We start from the raw sequence: 18,661 nt of genomic DNA, 5'->3' as shown, positions 1-18,661 counted from the left end.
AGGGCACCCCAACAACAGAAGGGCACGAACGGGGCAGCTTTCGAGGAGAGAACGTCCGGCTGGGCCGCTGGGCCTCCCGGCCTTCAGGGAAATGCGCGTCTAAACCGCAAGCAGCTCCCATTTCCCACCCAATCAGATGGGCGAAGAGTCAAAAAGCCCGGTGATGCCAAGTGCTGCAAAGGCCACGGAGCGAGAGCGTGTGGGCTGGGGGGGCACAGCCTGGGGCAGGAGACCAGCCAGGACCCGGGCCCTGCACCCTGGGGGGCCCCGGGAGGGTGCTAATCGCAGCTCTTCATGCAACAGCCAGGAAGTGCGGGTTTGGGATGGGAACAGGGCCAAGGGGAGGTGGGGGGGCAACTGGGGCTTCGTTTCTATTTATAAGACTGATTTCTTAAGTCCTGCGGGATACACATGGGTGTTCACTGCATGCTCCCTATTCCTTTATCGAACGCCTGAAATAGTTCATACTCGCTTCTTAAACAAAAAACAAGACAGGCACCAGAGGAGGGGAGAGCAGCCGAAACTAGTTTGGCTCAGTGGATAGAGCGTCGGCCTGCGGACTGAAAGATCCCAGGTTCGATTCCGGTCAAGGGCATTTACCTTGGTGGCGGGCACATCCCCAGTAAGGGGTGTGCAAGAGGCAGCTGATCGATGATTCTCTCTCATCGATGTTTCTAACTCTCTATCCCTCTCTCTTCCTCTCTGTAAAAAGTCAATAAAATATATTAAAAAAAAAAAAAAAAAGAAAAGAAAAGAAAAGAAAGAAAGAAAAGAGGAGGGGAGAGCAAACAGTCCCCAAACAGAAGGACCCCCACAGGTGCTGGCCATCAGGCCAAAGGTACCCAAACGGAAGGAGAGTTCTTATGTGAGCCTGGCATGGGCTCCCCCTAGCCCTGCTCCACCGGGTCCCCCAGCAGCCATGCCTGCGTTAGAAACCCAGTGCGATCCCAACCCCGGACCCAGCAGAGGCCCCAGGGAAGTGTGTGACTGTCTCCACGAGCCTACTCCCAGCTGGCACCTCCCGCCCGTCCCATCCAGCTTGGAAGGGAGGTTTATTCCGTCTGCATTTGACCGGCGCTTAGGAACTTGCACCAGTGGTAACGCTAGAATCCCCAAGCACAAGCAGAGGGCAGGCCAGGGCTGGGACGGGCTCCCTCGAGTCCTGCCAGCTTGAGTCAGAAGCCAAAGCCCTGAGCCTCAGGCTAGCGGCCCCTCCAGCCAGGGAGAGCCAGGAAGATGGCGGTGCCTATCTGCCAAGGCCCCTGTCCCAACACCCACCCTCAGCTCACTCTGGGCCAGTGAAGCCTTGTGGGGAGCTGCAGCCAGGGCCATACACTCTCAGCACACTCGCCAGCTGGGGTAGGGACAGGGGGCCCCGGAATGGGGCGGTGGTGGACCCTGCTTGGGGTCCCAAGTTGCCCTGGGAGTACCAGGGGGCCTGGCAGCCATCCAGAGCCAGCCATTCCTTACCTTGGGAGAAGGGACCCTCCCAATCCTCAGAGCTGACCTGGGCTGGGCTGGCCCGGGCTCCAGCCGCAGATGGGGCTTGGAGAACAGAGGGGGCTGGAAGGACGGTGTGGCAGAGCAGAGCACACTGTGCCAGCAGCGTGGACGGGAGCGCAGGGACGCTCATGGTCTACCAGGGAGGAACAGACCAGCCCAATGCCCCATCTGCTCCGGCACCTGCAGCTGGGACACAAGCAGGGCCTGAGTCCAGCGTCTGGCTCCGGTCCCACAGGCTCTCCATGGTCACAGCCTCCGATCTCAGGGCCGCAGCTCCACTCTGTAAAGTCAGCACCTCCCCTGTCCTGCCAACAGCCTGGGGCCACTGCAGAGCCCGGGAACAGCCAGTGCAGCCTGAGCTGGACACACGGGACTGACCACCTTCCCTCGGGTTTGGAGGAATCCTGTCTCCCAGCCAAGAACAGAGGGGATCAAGGCTGTGTCAGGTGTAGGGAGGGGAAGGAAGGTCATCAATACATTTCCCTGCCTTGTGCAGGCGCACGCCTGTGCATACACACACACACACACACACACACAGCTGGTAAGTTTCCGAACTACACTATGGCCCAAGAGCCTGCTCCTGGCTGTGTGGTAGCCATTGGCCTGCCAATCACACAACTGCAGCCCTCCTGCCCCTGGCCCAAGATGCTGGTGAGGCGTCAGCCTGGCTCAGACAGATGGAGTCTCCCACCTTTCCCAATGGAGAAGGGCTTGGGAACAACACAGTTCACATTGCCCTCTGACCCATCTTTATTCCCATTTCAAAGAATGAGAAACTGAGGCCCAACGCAGACTCATCCAAGGTCACAGAGCAAGTGAACGGCACACTGAGGTTCAACTCCCAAATGAAGAAGCCTGTGTGGGGCCAGAGGGTCCCTGCTGAGAGGACGCCAGGACAAGGGAAGGAATGGGCTCCCGTGTCCTGCCTCCCAGGCCAGGCTAGTGACCCAGTAGTCCGTCCCTCATGACGGCCCCATCCCCTTCGGATTTCTGTGGCAGCTCCATCCAGTACCTCTAGACCAGGGGGCTGCAGGAAAGCCACCTCATCTCCTAGGTTCTGTCCAACTCAGCCTGCACAAGTAACCAAAAAGTACCCGTGGGCAAAGAAAGGTCTTTACAGTAAGTGGTGCTGGGTCAACTGTGCAGCCAGCCTGATCCTCCTGGCAGAATAATGGCCCCTCCCCAGTAACGGCCCCCCTCACAACTTGTGAACATGTCTACATGGCAAAGGGCAATACGTTACTGGTGGAATGAAGGTTGCTAATGAGCTGCCCTTGAGATGGGAAGATTATCCTGTAATATCCAGGCAGGTGGATAACCAGAGAGATGGCAGTGTGCCAAGGACGCAGTCCAGCATTGCTGGCTTTGAAGACAGAGGCAGGGGCCACCAGCCGAAGAACGCAGGCCGTGTCTAGAAGCTGGAAAAGGTGAAGAAACAGACTCTTCCCTTGAGCCTCTAGAAGGAAGGAGGCCCTGCTGACATCCGGACGGTAGCCTGAGGTCCATTTCAGACTTCCGACCCCCAGAATTGTAAGATGCTGTTTTAAACTACTAAGTGTGAGCCCGGCTATAGTGGCTTAGTGGATTAAGCATTGACCTACGAACCAAGAGGTCCTGGGTTTGATTCCAGGCAGGGCACATGCCTGGGTTATAGGCTTGATCCCCAGTAAAGGGCGTGAAGAAGGCAGTCAATCAATGATTTGCTCTCATCATTGATGTTTCTATCTCTCTATCTCCCTCTCTTCCTCTCTGAAATCAATAAAAATATATTTCAAAATGAATAAATAAACTCCAAAGAGTGTGGTCATTTGTTATAGTAGCAAAAGGAAAGTAATAAACTTATTTCACATCACACATACAGATCAATTCCTCATGGACAGCAGATCTAAAGGAGAAAGTTAAAATGATCCAGTCTTTAGAAGACATGGAAGACTTCATAACATTGGAGTAGGAACAGATTCCTTAAACAGGACACAGGAAGTGCTAGAGATAAGGGAAAGATGGATGGATACATTGGACAAGATGAGCTTCTGTGCATCAAGTGAAACCACTGAGGGAGGGGGGATGGGAAAGCCACAGAGGAGGAGAAGACATTGACAACTCCTGGATTCTCCAAAGGACTCACATTCAGAATAGAAAGAGAGGATGTGAGGGCAATCTGGCTGCGACATCTGTCACCCCATTGATCGCCAGGGTTGATTCGGCTGATCTGGCTGGCTAGGCGGGTGTCCCCCTCCTCCCTCACCGATCCATGTGCGTCCCTCCCGAAGCTGCGCGCTCGGTCTAAGAGGACGACTTTCCCACAAGAGGAGAGGACCGGTCTTCGGTCAAGGGTATACGAGTAGCTGCGCTCCCCTGCCAGAACCTCCAAACAAGCTCTCAGAATAGAAAGAGAACTCTGCCAAGCCACGTTTGAAAACCAGCAAAAGCACTTCACAACAACAGGGTATCCAAAAGACCAATAAACATGTCCACCTCTAGTAGTCATCAGGGTAACACCATACATGCACCAGCCTGTGTAACAACAGAAATGTGTACACATGTGTACCAAAGACATGTTCTTTTCCTAATATTCCCAAACTGAACATAACCCAAATATCCACCACCATGAGAATGACTCAATAAGTTGTCATTCAGTCACGTGTGTAAATAAAGTCACACAATTGAATTAAACACAGCAATGAGAATGAATGAACTGCAGCCACAGGTAACAATGTGGGATTATAATCTGGAGTGGGGAAAAGCTGGAAATATAGTAGTGCATGGAGTATGATTGTATGCTTCCATTTAAAATGAAGTTCAAGGGCAGGCAGCGTCTATTTATTGATGGCGTTGGAAATCAGGGAAGGGGTCATGCTGGGCCAGGCATAGTGACTGGAAGTAATAACAAGAGGGGCTTCTGGGAGCTGGCAGGTTCTGATGCTGGGTCTGGCTGCTGTTTCACAGTCATTTCACTCTGAGAAAATTCCACGAGCAGTGCGCTGAGGACAGGGGCACCCGTCTGTGTGGAGGTTGTACTGCAATGAAAAGTTTTAAAATTTTTCCTGGGAAGGAGTGGAGGATGCAGGGATGGTCCCTGCTGCTGCAGGACCTTCCCTCCCATCAGACTGGCCCCGCTGGTGGCACCTAACCATGTGGACCTAGAGCGTCCGCCTCTCCACAGTTCTGTGAGCTCCCTGGGGGAGGCCCGAGCCCCTTGGACTTCAAGGGCCCAGAGCGTGGCCCTCAGGGGTGCTGCACTCACTGAACAGCCTGCCCAGGCACCAACCTCCCCAAAGAAGGTCAGGAGTCAGCACAGGGCCTCCTTCCGCACAGAAGCCTTCCCCTGCAGGGGTGGGAAGGCTGAGCCCACCGAGGTCCCGCCTTGGCCCCTCTGTGGCATGAGGAGCTCAGCCAGCTCTGGGTGGAGCGGTAAACCAAGGCCCACAAGGAAGGGCCAGGTGGTGGCAGCCTGGAGAAGGCATGACCCAGCCAGGGGGGTGAACCAAGACCAGGGCACCATCTACATCTCCAAAGGGCAACCCAAAGCTGCAGGAAGGCAGAGGAAGGAAGTGTAGAAAAGGGGTCTTGATGACACACATGAGGTGAGTCACTTACAAGCCCTCTAAGTTATGTGGTGGTTGTTTTTTTGCTTCCAGAAAGGCAACCCCTGCCTTCCATTATCCCCAGCCACCAAATTCTGGCAGAATGCCCAACACCGATCCACACCCATACAGACTGTCCCATCTCCAGCCTTGACACATGCTGTGCCCTCTGCCTAGACGGCCCTTCCTCTCAGCCTCTGGCACACCCCTCCGCTGTCACTGGCAGCAGCTTAAGAGGCAGGTTCTTTGTCTATCTTGTTCACGGTGGGGCTCTCGGTACCTAGGACAGCGCCTAGCACACACACAGCTCAGAATGTTTGACCCACCGACAGGGAATGAATGGAAATGCCCTCCTCCGCCACCCTTACCCTCCCCACGTTCAGTTGGAGGCCCACGGCAGATTGCTCACACACCCCCGGCACTCACCGGCTGGCCTGAAGCCATGTCTGGGAAGGACAGAGAGGAGCAATACAAGGTTCTAACGGCTCGCATCCTGCAGAAAGGCCAGCACCCAGCACATCTGACGCCCTCAGCACACAGAGGGTGCTCACCCGCTACGGGTCCCACGAGCAAAGAGGCAGTGCGCCCCCACCACTGGAGGGGGTTGAGCAGGGACCAAGGCCGGCTCTAGGAGCAGGGTCCTGCTCCAGGCGGCACAGCTGCCACAGGAAGCTCTCCCAAACTCATGCAACTGTTATTGCTGTCAACCTCCCCCTCCCAGGGCCAGCCCGCCATAGGGCCAGGGCGCCGGTGCCCACACCTCTCCCTGCCAAGGGCTCTGCTTCTTCACTGTCCTTGCCTCTGAGCTTGTGTGCTCGGGGTGGGATGAGACCCTCCCCCCCACTGAACTGCTCCAGCGTCAGCAGCTGCAGGTCTATCATGTTTGTTCTGCTCCAGGCACCGGTCTAACCGCTTTTATAAAATTAACCCACTTAATCTGTGCAACAGTCCTGGGAAGATACTAGTAGGAGACCCAATTTACTAATGGGGAAACTGAGGCCCAGAGAGGTCAAGCCACTTGCCCAGGGTGATGCAACTGACGAACGGCAGAGGTCTCATGGGAACTGGGGCCCCCTGGCCACGAGCCTGCGCTCTGAACCACTTCTCTTTACTTCCTCAGAACCAAAACCAACTCTCCTCCAGGAACCCAGGTCGGGGGATGGGGATGGGGTGGGAGAGACAAGGGCAAAGATTTAGGCGAAAGGTTATGAGGACAGCCCACGGCCCCTCAGTGCCAAGGCCACAGTCTGCAGCACTCCTGCCCGCTGCCCTGGCCCTCACCTGCCCTGGCCTTGTTTCCTGAGCCCTGCATTTCAGCCCTCCTAAACTTCTCAGAACTCCTTAGACACCCTACCAGTGTTTCCCAAACTTTTGACATATGTGTGCCCTTTCTATAATTTCCGTAACGCTGAGTACCCCTCGTACTCATGAGAACGTAGAATTAGGCGCAGCTAAGCACGGTGCAGTGCATATCCCCACCGAACTCCGGTGCAACGCATACCCCCACCAAACTCTTCCCGTACCCCTGGGGGTACCCGTACCACACTTTGGGGAACACTGCCAGTAGGGCCTACACCATCTGCCAGGAATGCCTCCACTTCTCTTCTATCCCTTAGCCAACTCCTGGGGTCAAGTGGGTGCGCACAGTCCTGTATCAGACCCCCCACACCTCCTCGCAAGGTGGGGGTTCTCGGGGCAGGGACCAGTCTGGCTCCTCGTTCACAGGGTCTCGTCCACCTCTGGAGCCCATGAGACACTGGAGCGGCTGGCTGCAGGCAGCAGCCCGGCCACAGCTGCTGGCTGGACGCTCCAGGAGGAGGATTAGAAGGATCAGAGGCGGCTGCTGCCCTCCCTCCCACCCTCTGCATCCTGGACATCTGTCTGTCCCAGGACCACACCATCCAGCTCCACTTGGCGGTGCTATCCCTCGCTCAGGCCATTGTTTTATACACAGCGTGGCCTTACCGAGCCAGGGTGACACTACAAAGCCACCCCGAACTTGCGTGGCCCCCTCAGATCCAGCCGCTGGAAAGCTCAGAGTCCAAAGAGTCCCGGGTTCGATTGGTGATTGGATCTGAGGGTGCCGAGGCCCCTTTGGGCATCATTTGGCTTTTGCTACCCTGCGTTCCCTCTGGCCCCCACTTCCCGTCTTTTTCATCTCGTTACACTGCGTTTATCTTTGCAAATCACCTCAAGTCCTTTCTGGAATCAGACAGCGTCCACACGTGACCCTCTCGGATGTCTCCCCGCCTCCATTCCCAGCTCCCCGAGCCCAGCACCACCTCCGGTCTGAAAGAAGCTGAGTGGCCGAAGCTACAAACAAGCGAATTTATGAAGGGAACGGCCTACGTGTGAAAAGGACCTGGGCAGAATCAGGACAGAGGGCAGCCCCAAACTCAAATGTCCCTCCTTTCCTCATCACAGGCCCTACAACCAGACGCAGACGGGGCTCCTTCCTGAGCCTCCCCACCGTTCTCCTTCCCTTTCCTCCTCTGCCCTCGGAAGGCCTCCTCACTCCCCCAGCTCGCTCTCCTTCCAGGCGCGGCCCAGTCCTAGTCCTCCAGGGAGCCAGGCCCCCTCAGGCCCGAGCCTGTGGACCTGAGAATCACCCAGAACCACCTGCAACCCTGCCAGGGCCATGACCCCACTCTTCCACCTGGTCCTCCAGTGCTCCTCAGAGGCGCTGGTCTTGTTTCCACTTCCAATTGGGTGCTGACGTCTTCCTAACTCAGTAGGAGCTTCTCAAAGGCAGGGTCCAAAGCTGGAGTGCACTCTGCGCCCTACACACTGAGAGGCAGGGGAATCCTCACCGGAGGACAGCTTTTCATTGATTTTAGGAAGAGTGGAAAGGCGGGGGAGAGAGTCAGAGAGAGACTGGGGCCGGGGATCGAGCCTGCAGCCGAGAGATGTGCCCTTGATGGGAATCGAACCCGGGACTCTTCAGTCCACAACCTAATGTTCTACCCACCGAGTCAAACCAGGTAGGGCTGAGAGGCTGGTTTCTGCACAGCCACCCACCCATCCTCGATGCCCCATGTTGGGGGTGAGGGTGGGGCACCCCAGGGAAGAGCTGGGGCCAGGGAGGGTCCAAGCAGGAGATCAGCCCTGGACACCCACAGGACAGCTGTCACCACCGGGAGGGGAAGCTGGCAGACCAGGCACTCCTTGTGAGCCTGAAACCCCACCCTCTCGGGGCAAAGAGGGCAAAAAGGCAAAGACGGAAGTGGAAGAGGAGTGGGTGTCTTTCTGGCTGCAGCTGGGGTCAAAGGTAAAATTCCAGGGACGGAGCAAGGGCTGCTCAGTGAAGACGGAAGCCAGCAAGTGGACAGGGCCCCGCATTTAAGCCTCGTTAATAAAAACCACCTGCCGTGCTCTGCTTTCTATTCAGAAGGGAACCATTTCGCTCTCATTCCGAAGCGTTTCATTCTGAAACCATGGGTTTTGTATTACTGTGTCTGTGTGCTGACCCTGGCAGCGCGGCTCAGCGCAGGGAGTGGGGGGACAGGGCAGGCCCTACACTGGAAATAGGAACCCAGCCTGCGGGCCCCGAAGGGAGGCGCCTCCTCAGCTCCAAGCCAGGGCCCGGGAGACGCATGAGGCACAGCCATCCCGCCCTCCCCGGAGATCAGCAAACTCCAGTTTCTCCCAAGGAATCCCAGTGCCCAGGGGTGGGGACCCACACTGCGTGTCCTGTGGCATTTTGGTACATCAGCTGTGGGCCTGCCTCCTCCATCATACCGAGAGCTCTCAAGGAGGGTGAGAACCCATTTGCCCATCCTTCCCCAGAGCAAACCATGCATCATAAACCACACAGCGGACACTGTAGCATCTGTGCCCAGCACTGCCCCCCACCCCCGTCCTAGAGGCCACGGGGCCTGCCTCCCCCGGCTGAGTGGACAGGGCGGACACAGTCACCCAGGCCGGGCCAGTGGGTTTCTCGGGCACCCCAAGACCAAGGGCAGTGCTCCTGGGAGGTCCCGTGGCCTCAAGCGGAAGCCACCATCTGGGACAGCCACACCAACAAGCCAGAGACAGCGAGCCCACAGGGAGAGAGGGGACAGATGCCCGGGAGAGGTGGGGAAGATGAAACCACAGCGGAGAGGAAAGCCGGAGGAAGGGTTGCTTGCCAGCTTCCCGAGTCCTGGGGGAGCCAGGCTGCCTGCAGTTGCTTGCTACAAAGTGCCCTTCCCCTCCTCTCAACGCTCCTTTCACTTAACCTGATTGGAGGAGGTTTCTGACCGTGGCAGCAAAATGGTCCCAGAGACGTGGGCAGAGCCTGCTCCCCTTCCCGATCAAGGGCAGGCCCGCCTATCAGCAAGCCATGCCCACTACCCAGTGTACAAGGTGAGGCCGGTTTGGGTAGGGCCAGCACCAGAGAGCATGCTGGGAAGGCAAGGCACCGCCAGCCGGGGCCCTGAGAGTCGGAGAGCATTTGGACTTTGGACTTGAGCAAATGAGGTGGAGGAGTCTGAAGACAGCACGGCCAAATCGTGCTTTCGGGTCAAATGGCGAAGGGGGCATGTCTTCTAGGTACACAGTAGGTGCCTAACAAATGCATGGAGGGCAAACAGGAAAACCTCTCTCTGCCTGGATTTCCTCATCTCTAAAATACAGGGAATGTGACGAAGATGTCTAAAAACTAACACATTTAAAGAGCTCAGAAAAGGTCCTAGCATACACTCAATATGTATTGTGTTTTATTTTAAACCTACACATAGACCGATGTTCTCCCCTCAAGAACCCCCAGCCAGATGCTATAGTCAGAATATTTGTGTCTCCCAAATTCATACAATGAAGCCTAATGCTGAATGTGATGGTGTTAGGAGGTGAGGCCAGGTGATTAGGTCATGAGGATGGGGCCCTGATGAATGGGATTAGTGCCCTTCTAAGAGAGACCCCCACAAAGCTCCCTGGCCCCTTCCACCATAGGGTACAAGGAGATAGCTGCAACCTGGAAGAGGGCCTTCACCCGACCATACTGGCAGCCTTCCAGCCTCCAGAACGGTGAGAAATAAGTTTCTGTCGTGAAAAGTCTGTAGTATTTTGTTAAAACAACCGGGACGATGGTGGCAGGGAACCAGGAGGGTCAAGAACGAAGCTCCCCTCCTCTAGGCAGAGAAGCAGAGGTAGAGTAGATGGCATCAAAAGGGCAAGGTCAATCTTTAGGGCGACAGGGCCAGGGACGGAAGGCCAAAGGGGAACTGTCCCTACATGTGGCCCAGAGTGGAGGGAACATGGATGGCTAGAGCTGTGGGGATGGTGGCCTTCCCGTTGCTAAGGGAGGGTACCAGAGTGGAGGGCTGGTGGGGAATGGAGGGAAGGAGGCTGCAGTGAGGCAGAGAACAGGGCCTGGGCGGGGCTAATAGACAGGACTGCCTGACAGTGGACCAACAGATGGAGAGGGAATAAGTGTGTGTGTGTGTGTGTGTGTGTGTGTGTGTGTGTAGAATGTAGGGCCATCAGGCACAGCCACAATAACATTATAACATTGGCCATGTCTCCATCAAGTGAACATACTTCACACACATCGATTCAATTCTCTCAATAACCCTAACAGGTAAATACCATGAGTAACCTCGTTTTTATAGATGGGAAAAATGAGGCAGAGAGGTATAGTGATTTGTCACTGGTAGGTGGCAAAGCTGGCACTTGAACCCAGGCTCTCAGGGCCCCAGTATCTGAACTCATAACCACTACAGTGAAGAGGAGATGCTGGAAAAGAATCAGTGCCCCAGGGTGAATCCCCAACTTGGGATTTCAGGATCTGGGTGCAAAATTCTAGGCAGCATCTTCCCAGCCTGCTGGGCGGCCCTGGGGGCTTGCAGGGGCACCCGTGTGCCTAGGTTACCACAGGCGCCCTCTGCCAGGCTCTTCTGCCTCTGAAACTCCTCTCCATCTCTAACCCTTCCACAGAGATGCAGCCCACCGCCCCTTATAGGCCAGGCTCTGCGGGTGACAGCATCCCAGCTCACCCCTCTTGGAGGAAGGCATCTGAGGGGCCCCACCGGGGAAAGTAGAAAGGACAAGACAATCCCTTCCCTCAACAGAACTCGGCTGCCTCAAACCCCACACCCCTCACCTAAATCCTTCACTGCCCCCCTAACCCAGCAGCTACCAGGACTCCTGCCCCCTTCGCTGACTCCAGGCCCTGCCCAGGCCATGTCCCTGCCTGAAGCCCATTTGGCATCGTGGCAGCAAACTTCTGCCATGGGCTCCATCAAGCTTCCTCTCTACCCCACCCTCCATGAACCCCACCCTCTGCGTGTCCCTCCTCTGCCCCCAGCTCCTCCACCACTTCGCTTGGTGATGGGCGGTGCTCCCTAGTGGCAGCGATGCCCCCAGACCTGGGTACCTGCCAGCCCCTGGCACAGCTGGGCCAGGTGACAGCAGCGGGGTGAATGAAGGGTTCATTGTTTACATTACAACTGATGGGGAGTGTGAGGCACACACGCGAGATGAGGCGGCCCCACGTGGTGCTCCCAGTGCCCCGCTCCAACTCTGTCAGCAGCCGGAGGCCAGCCCACTAGCCTCCTTGGGCATCTTACAAGGGTGAGGACAGCCAGCACCCCCTCATTTGGACTCCCATTTCTCACCCAGAAGGGAGAGGTAGGATCTCAAAGATTGGGGGATGGGCCGCTGTGTGTGTGTGTGTGTGTGTGTCTCCCCACAAGGTGCCCCTCTGCCAAGCGTCTCCAGGAAGGGGGTGGGGCTAGAGCCAGCGTGGCAGTGCCCAGGCAGCACCCGCCCCACCCAGGCCCCGCCTGAACGGCCCGCACGGGCGGGTCCTGGAGGCCCAGCGAAGCATCCTCGGTGGCGGCTGCGGCCCCTCCCTCTGGGGAGGGCAGAAAATCTGCTGCCTCACCAGCCACCAGCGCCAGCTTAAGGGGGGTGGGGGGGGAGACACCCCCTGCGGGAAGCCGCCCTGCCCCAGTCTCCCCCTAACCTCCTCTGCTAGGCACTTCAACCAAGTTTTGCAAAGGGCATCAGCCAGGCGCTTCTCCCAGACCCCGGGTCTGCAGAAGGGGGCTGGGAGGCCGCGCCCACCAGGATGTGCCCCTCGGGCCGGTGAGCCCAGAGCCCTCGCCCTGCCCTTGGGAGAGGGGATGAGCGCCCTCCCCACCCCCCAGCAGATGTGCCGAACCCCGGTCTGTAGATGGGGGAACGAGGTGCTGACGATGCCCTCGCCACGGGGACGCGCAGCCCGGCCAGCGCCTCCCACCGCCAGAGCACCCCTCCCGGTTCGCAGGCACGGGGAAGTTGGGGTGCATCCCAGGATGGGCTCCGCTCACGCCCACCCACCCGCCCCGGCCGCGCTGCCTCTCCCACGCCCGACGATGTCCCCGGGCCGGCCCGCCTCTGCCCGGGCTGGGGCCCCCGCCGCCCCTGACCCCTCGGCCCTTTGTTGCCCGGCGAGCCCCCTCCTCCAGGCTGCCCGCTGCGCCTACCTTCGCCCTTCGGCAGCAGGCTGGGCGGCGGGCCGGCGCCGGCCTCCTCCTCCTCCTCTGCGGGCCGCCGCCGCCGCCGCCGCGGGGGGAGAGGATGCTGCGGCCGCTCCCGAGCCCGCCGCCGCCCCGCCCCGCCGAGCCCTGCGGCGCCGGACACCGAGATCGCGCCCCGCACCGGGCCCGTGCCGCGTGTGCCGGCGGCGGGAGAGCAGGAGGAGCGGCCCCGGCAGCCCCGCGCCGCCTGCGCGCCCCTGGCCGAGCCCGGCAGCGAGCGGAGCGGAGCGAGCGGCCCGGCTCCGGGAGGGAACAAAAGGGGCCGGCGCCGGGGAGAGCGCCCGAGGGCGGGGCCGGCGCGGCGGGGGCGGGCGCGCGCGCGGCCTCGCGGTTCTCGGGCCCCGGCGCCGAGCCGGTCCGCGCGCGGGCGGGCGGGAACCGCGGAGAGCCTCCGGGTCTTCTCGCAGGAGTCCGCTTTGGAGGTGTCCCGGGTGCGCCCACACCCACTTCGGCGCTGGCCCTCTAGACCCCTTTTTAGCCTTGCTCTGCTCACAAGGATGGCCGGGACCTTTGGGAGAGGTGGGAGCCTGGGAAACTGGCGGGGGAGGGACGGGAAGGTTCCAGGAAGGCTTCGCGGAAGAGGTGACTCGCACTGGACAGGAAGAGAGGAGGAGGGTGGAACTCCGGATCCTACGGAGCTGTCCTGAGGCCAAAGGGGATGGTGATAAATGAATGACACAGGGTTCTTGGTGATTTGCTCCCAGCACGTCTTTGCAAAAATTGGGTATCGGAGGCAGATGAACCCTGAGCCCCTCTTCCCTGGGCGGGGTCCAGCCCCCGGAGTGGGGGAGCAGGGGCTAAGTGGCAGCCAGAGATAAGGAATAAATGAATCCCAACACCCATAGGAGCCTGGCTGTGGTCGGCCTCTGTGCTTTTGTGTCCCCTTTCCCCCTTGGTAAACTAACCTCTGAGCCTTTGCCTTGCTGGTTTTTCTACCAGTAATGCTGCCCCCTCTCCTCCTCACACAAATCATCCTTCCCCTTCAGAGCCTGGCTCAGACTCACCTTCGTGTCCCCTAAGCACGGGAACCTGGCTGTATTGGGGGAAGTTGTGATTTCTGCAGTGAGACTGGGCGGCAGGGAGGATTTCAGATCACACAGGTCCTGCCGCGATGCACCTGAGCTCACCTGTGCCCAGCCAGTGCAGTGCGTACAGCCACCTTCCGTCCTGCTTGCAGCGGGTGGGGGGAGACCCGCCAGCCCCCTCCCTCCCTGCCAGCTCCCAGATCTGCAGTGCTAGCCTCTCCTTACCTGGACTGGGCGGGCAGAGCTGCAAAAGCACCACTCACCAGCATTGATGGCCCCCGGGGCTTGCTCCAGGTGAGAGACTAAGGGTTCTATCTTGTTGGGTTCTCTGCTTCCTGCAGCCAAACCAATGATGTAGACATGGAAGGTGGAGCGGGCACAATGCCCCAGCATCAGGCCTGTGGATTGAGGGGTGGGGGGATCGGTGGGGGGGGAGGGGGGGGGGAGAGAGCTGGGATTACAGGGAGGGGGACTTTCTCACTCTGGCCTTTTGTCTCCATGGAAAGCGCTGATTTGACCATTTTCTTGCTGACACTGGCCATGACCAGCAGCAAGGTGTGGGAGGCAGCCTGTGGGAAGAGCACATCAGGAATAACGGGGCGGGGCAGGGTCTCCGAGGCCTGCGCGGGGGCAGCCACAGACCAGGCCTGGCTGCCCTGCAGGTCACAACCTTCTATTGTTTCATTTTCACTTTAAGGACCGATAGGACATCCACATGATGGAATGTTTTATATTCTCTGAATCACTATGTGTAATGTGTTTGTAATAAATGGGGAAACACTCCTATATTTATGTCACATGAAACACACACATCCAAAACTTGTGTATAAGGTAGACTCTCAGCCGTGTACACTGTAGAGGGGGAAAAACTGGTCACTATGATGGGCTTTTAACAAGAATAAACTCAAAATGGATTAAAGACTTAAATGTAAGACTCAAAACCGTAAAAGTCCTAGAAGAAAACCTAGGCAGTAAAATCTCAGACATTTCTCCTAGCAATATTTTTTTTCTGACATATTCCCTTGGACAAGGGAAACAAAATTAAAAATTAACAGACTACATTAAAGTAAAGAGCAAAAGAAACCACAACAAAATGTAAAAACAACCCACTGGATGGGAGAATATATTCACCAATGATACTTTTTTTTTAATTTTTAAAAAATATATTTTATTGATTTTTTACAGAGAGGAAGGGAGAGAGATAGAGAGCTAGAAACATCGATGAGAGAGAAACATTGACCAGCCGCCTCTTGCACACCCCCTACCGGGGATGTGCCGGCAACCAATGTACATGCCCTTGACTGGAATCGAACCTGGGACCTTTCAGTCCGCAGACTGACACTCTACCACTGAGCCAAACCAGTTTCGGTACCAATGATACATTTGATAACAGGTTAATATCCAAAATCTATAAAGAATTTATAAAACTCAACACCAATAATAATAATAATAATAATAATAATAATAAATAGACAAACAAACAATTCAATTTAAAAATGGGCAAAGGACCAAATAGACACTTTTCTAAAGAGGACATAAAATTAGCCAATAGACATATGAAAAAATGCTCAACATCGCTAATTGTCAGAGAAATGCAAATTGATACCACAGTAAGATACCACCTCACACCTGTCAGAATGGCTACCATCAATAAACCAACAAACAACAAGTTGTTGGTGAGGATGTGGAGAAGAGGAACCCTCATGCACTGCTGGTGGAAATGCAGACTGGTGCGGCCACTGTCAAAAACGGTATGGAATTTCCTCAAAAAATAAAATGAAACTGCCTTATGACCCAGTGACCCACTTCTGGGTTATATCTGAAGAAACCTGAAATACTGATTTGAAAGAATACATGCACCCCATGATCATTGCAGTGTTATTTACAATAGCCAAGATTTGGAAGCAGCCCCAGCGCCCATCGGTAGATGAGTGGATAAAAGGCTGTGGTACCTTTACACATGGAATAGTAAATACTCCGCTGTAAAAGGAAGGAACTCTTACCTTTTGCGACAGCATGGATGGACCTTGGACCTGCAGAGCAATATGCTCAGTGAAATAAACCAGTCAGAGAAAGACAAATTCCATGATTTCACGTACATGTGGAATCTAATGAACAGCACAAGCTAATAACAGAATAGAAACATAGATACAGAGAACAGACTGGGTCCTTCTGAGAAGTCACACAAATCAGTCACCCCACCAAACACCCCAAAATGAGAGACTGACAGAATGTGACTAGTTTGTTATTTGACTGTGAAAAGACATTGGGAAAAATATCCATGCAATCGCCATCTTTCCTATAAGAAAGGATGTTTCAGCACCAGGGGAAGGAAGGAACACAGTTTGGGAACACAGAACAGTCTGAGGAACTAAGGAAACCTGGCTTTCTGGAAAGGACTTGTTCTGCTCACCTTGCTGCTGAGGGAGGAGCATTGGGCCAAGGTAGCAGCTGCTCCTGGAGCGTTTGGGAAGCAGAGCCCTGAGGAGGCTCACTCCAGCCGAGAGGCATGACTTTCCTGGTCCCCGCCCCCTCCCGATGCTCTCAGCCACCTTGGTTTCCTGAGAGAACCACAGGGATCTGTTTGGCTATTCTTGGACCAATCCACGCGCCTTTCCATCCCCCTACACACACACACACACACACACACACACACACACACACACCGTCTGGGGCCCCTGAGCCTTGGATGTCTGTGAGCCAGATGTTTGGAGAGGAGCTAGAAGGTCATTTGTCCAATCCCTGTTGCTTTTCAGCAGGAAAGACAAAGCACCATTAGACAAAGCTCCATCAGGAAAGCTGTCAGCCCTGAAAACCGCTCTCCTGTCTCTACAGCTCCCCGCTGTGCTTCGCTGTTCATAAACTGCCCCCTCATCCCACAGATGTGGCCCATGTGTGTATCATACACAAAAGTGAGAGCTCATATTCAAACTGCTGGTGTCCTAGCAACAAAACCCCCTTTGCTGCTTGCACATCCTTTAGCTCCTTTTCTGCCCGGCGTATGGCTACAGAATACATTGGCAGGACAGGTACACAGGCTTAGACAGAGCGAGGTGTCAGCGCACTGCCGGAGTGGCCTGTGATGCTTTGGCTGGTGCTTTGGGCCACATTCATTCTCCACGTGTGGGACCAGGGGCAGCTTCCTGGAGAAGGTGGCCGCCCAGATGTGTCTTGATGGCTGAGTGTGTGGCAGGCAGAGGGCGCAGCCCAGAGGTGCTGCTGTGAGGAGCCTCGGAGAACTCAGGCCACCTGAGCACGAGGGAATGGAGCTGAGATGAAGGCAGGGGCAGCAGGCCTCTATGGAGAGGGACCCACGTGGCTGGGCTGTGGAGGAGGGCTTTTGGGACCTGACTGAAGCCTGGCTCCCTCAGTCCTAGAGGGACAGTGTGGTGACAGGTTAGAGGAGCAGGGCCAGGGGGTGGGGAGTGCTCATGTGGACAGAGAGAGAAGTATGGCTCCCAGCCACAGCAGCCTCTATTCCTAGCAGCGTGTGGCCTGAGAAAGAGCAAGTTGTGGGAGACAGGACCCCCACATTCTGGGCTCCCAGCTCATCCCAGCGAGAGAAGGGACCCCACTGACACTGAGGGGAGAGTTTTGCTGCCTGCAGTTGAAGTGAAGGATGGACCTAGCTGCCTGCCTAAGAAAGCAGGGCCAGCTCTGGCCAGTGGCTCAGTGGTTAGAGCATGGGCCCACGCACCAAAGGGTCACAGGTTCGATTTCTGGTCAAGGGCACGTACCTGGGTTATCCATCCCCAGGTTCGTGCCCTTGACCATCCCCAGCCCCTGCAGGAGGCAACCCATTGCTATGTCTTTCTCACATCAATGTTGTTTCTCTCTCCCCCTTTTTCCCTTCTACTCTCTAAAAATCAATGGAAAAAATATCCTCTGGTGAGGATACACACACACGCACACACACGCACACACACACACACACACACACACACGCACACACGCACACACACGCACACAATGCAGGGCCAGGGACATGAGCATACTTGTTTTCCCAACCCGCTGCCCCGCCATGGAAGTCTGCCTTCTCCACGTGCTCCTGCCGGGACGTGGTGTGGGAATCTCCCCCTCTGTGGACAGAGGCCCTGTGACCCTCAGGAATGGAGGCTGGGTCCCAAGGAAAGTGAGGCCGCTGGCAGGCTGATTCCAGGGGGCCCAGTTGGGGGGAGGTGCCCTCCGGAGCTGTAGTGACAGCGACGCCAGTGCGCCCTCGGCTCGGCTCGGACGAGCAGCGCTGGGCGGGGCACGTGTGGAGGAAGGGGGACCAGCTTGGGGAGCCGCAGGCCTGTGCACCTGGCGCTGCTTTCCATGCATGTGATGCACCAGATATGGGCCTGGATGAGGGGGGACTCAGGCCCAGCCTCAGTCTCCTTGTCTGCCAGACGCGAACGGCAGGCCCCACCTCGCACACAAGGACAGACAGACAGACACAGTCCAGAGCCATGCTGCTCTGATGGAAGCATGGCCGGGGGCCTGGCACCATGTCTGACTCTCATCTGCAGGATAAAATGTGTGCCAGGCAGCTCAGGGCACCAGGCTGTTTCTGCACAAGCGTGCTCACACCTGTCCTTTCTCCTCGGTCGGACGAGGAGGGGCAGGAGCAGAGTGGTCAGCTCTGGTCAAAGTGTTAGCAAAGGAGTGAGAAGGAAGGAACCAAAAGGAACCTTTTTTGGGTCTGGCAGGAGGGAGGGTGTCTGTGAATGTCATCAGGGAGCTGGTTCCTCTCCTCCCCTGGCCTGGGGTGCTGAAAGCAGCCTCTGCAAACCTTGCATAGGGCCATGAAGACATGCCATGGCTGTGTGCCTCCATTCCCATCACTACCACTCTCCCTTTCTCTCTTAGCTCCGCCCCAGCCTCCCCACGAGCTCCCAGGGCTGCTGGCCTGCACAGCCGAGGCAGTGAGCACAGCATGCTTCAGCCCGTGCAGGGGGAGTGCTGGCGTGGATCCCTTGTCCCAAGGCGCCCAGTCAGTCCCCTCTACTCCCCACAGGAGCTCCAACGCTCCTTTTCCTCTCTCCATCTCCAGCCGCCCACGGGTCCC

At 56.7% G+C, this 18,661-nt stretch overlaps 1 protein-coding gene across 2 annotated transcripts in view; it reads right to left on the bottom strand.

Moving 5' to 3' along the window:
- Positions 1–12,858, bottom strand: part of CLIP2 (CAP-Gly domain containing linker protein 2) — a 66,039-nt gene extending 53,181 nt beyond the window's left edge. The window contains exon 1 of one of the 2 annotated variants that reach the window (XM_084881980.1): positions 12,533–12,858. The gene's annotated coding sequence lies outside the window, so the exon portion shown is untranslated. The remainder of the gene's footprint in view (positions 1–12,532) is intronic. The other variant, XM_084881981.1, reaches the window with a different exon arrangement.
- Between the last annotated feature and the right edge of the window lie 5,803 nt (positions 12,859–18,661).

The sequence above is a fragment of the Pipistrellus hanaki genome, assembly GCF_964339955.1.
Source record: "Pipistrellus hanaki genome assembly, chromosome: 4".
NCBI classification, from domain to species: Eukaryota; Metazoa; Chordata; class Mammalia; order Chiroptera; family Vespertilionidae; genus Pipistrellus; species Pipistrellus hanaki.
This window is presented reverse-complemented; position numbering and strand designations above follow the sequence as displayed.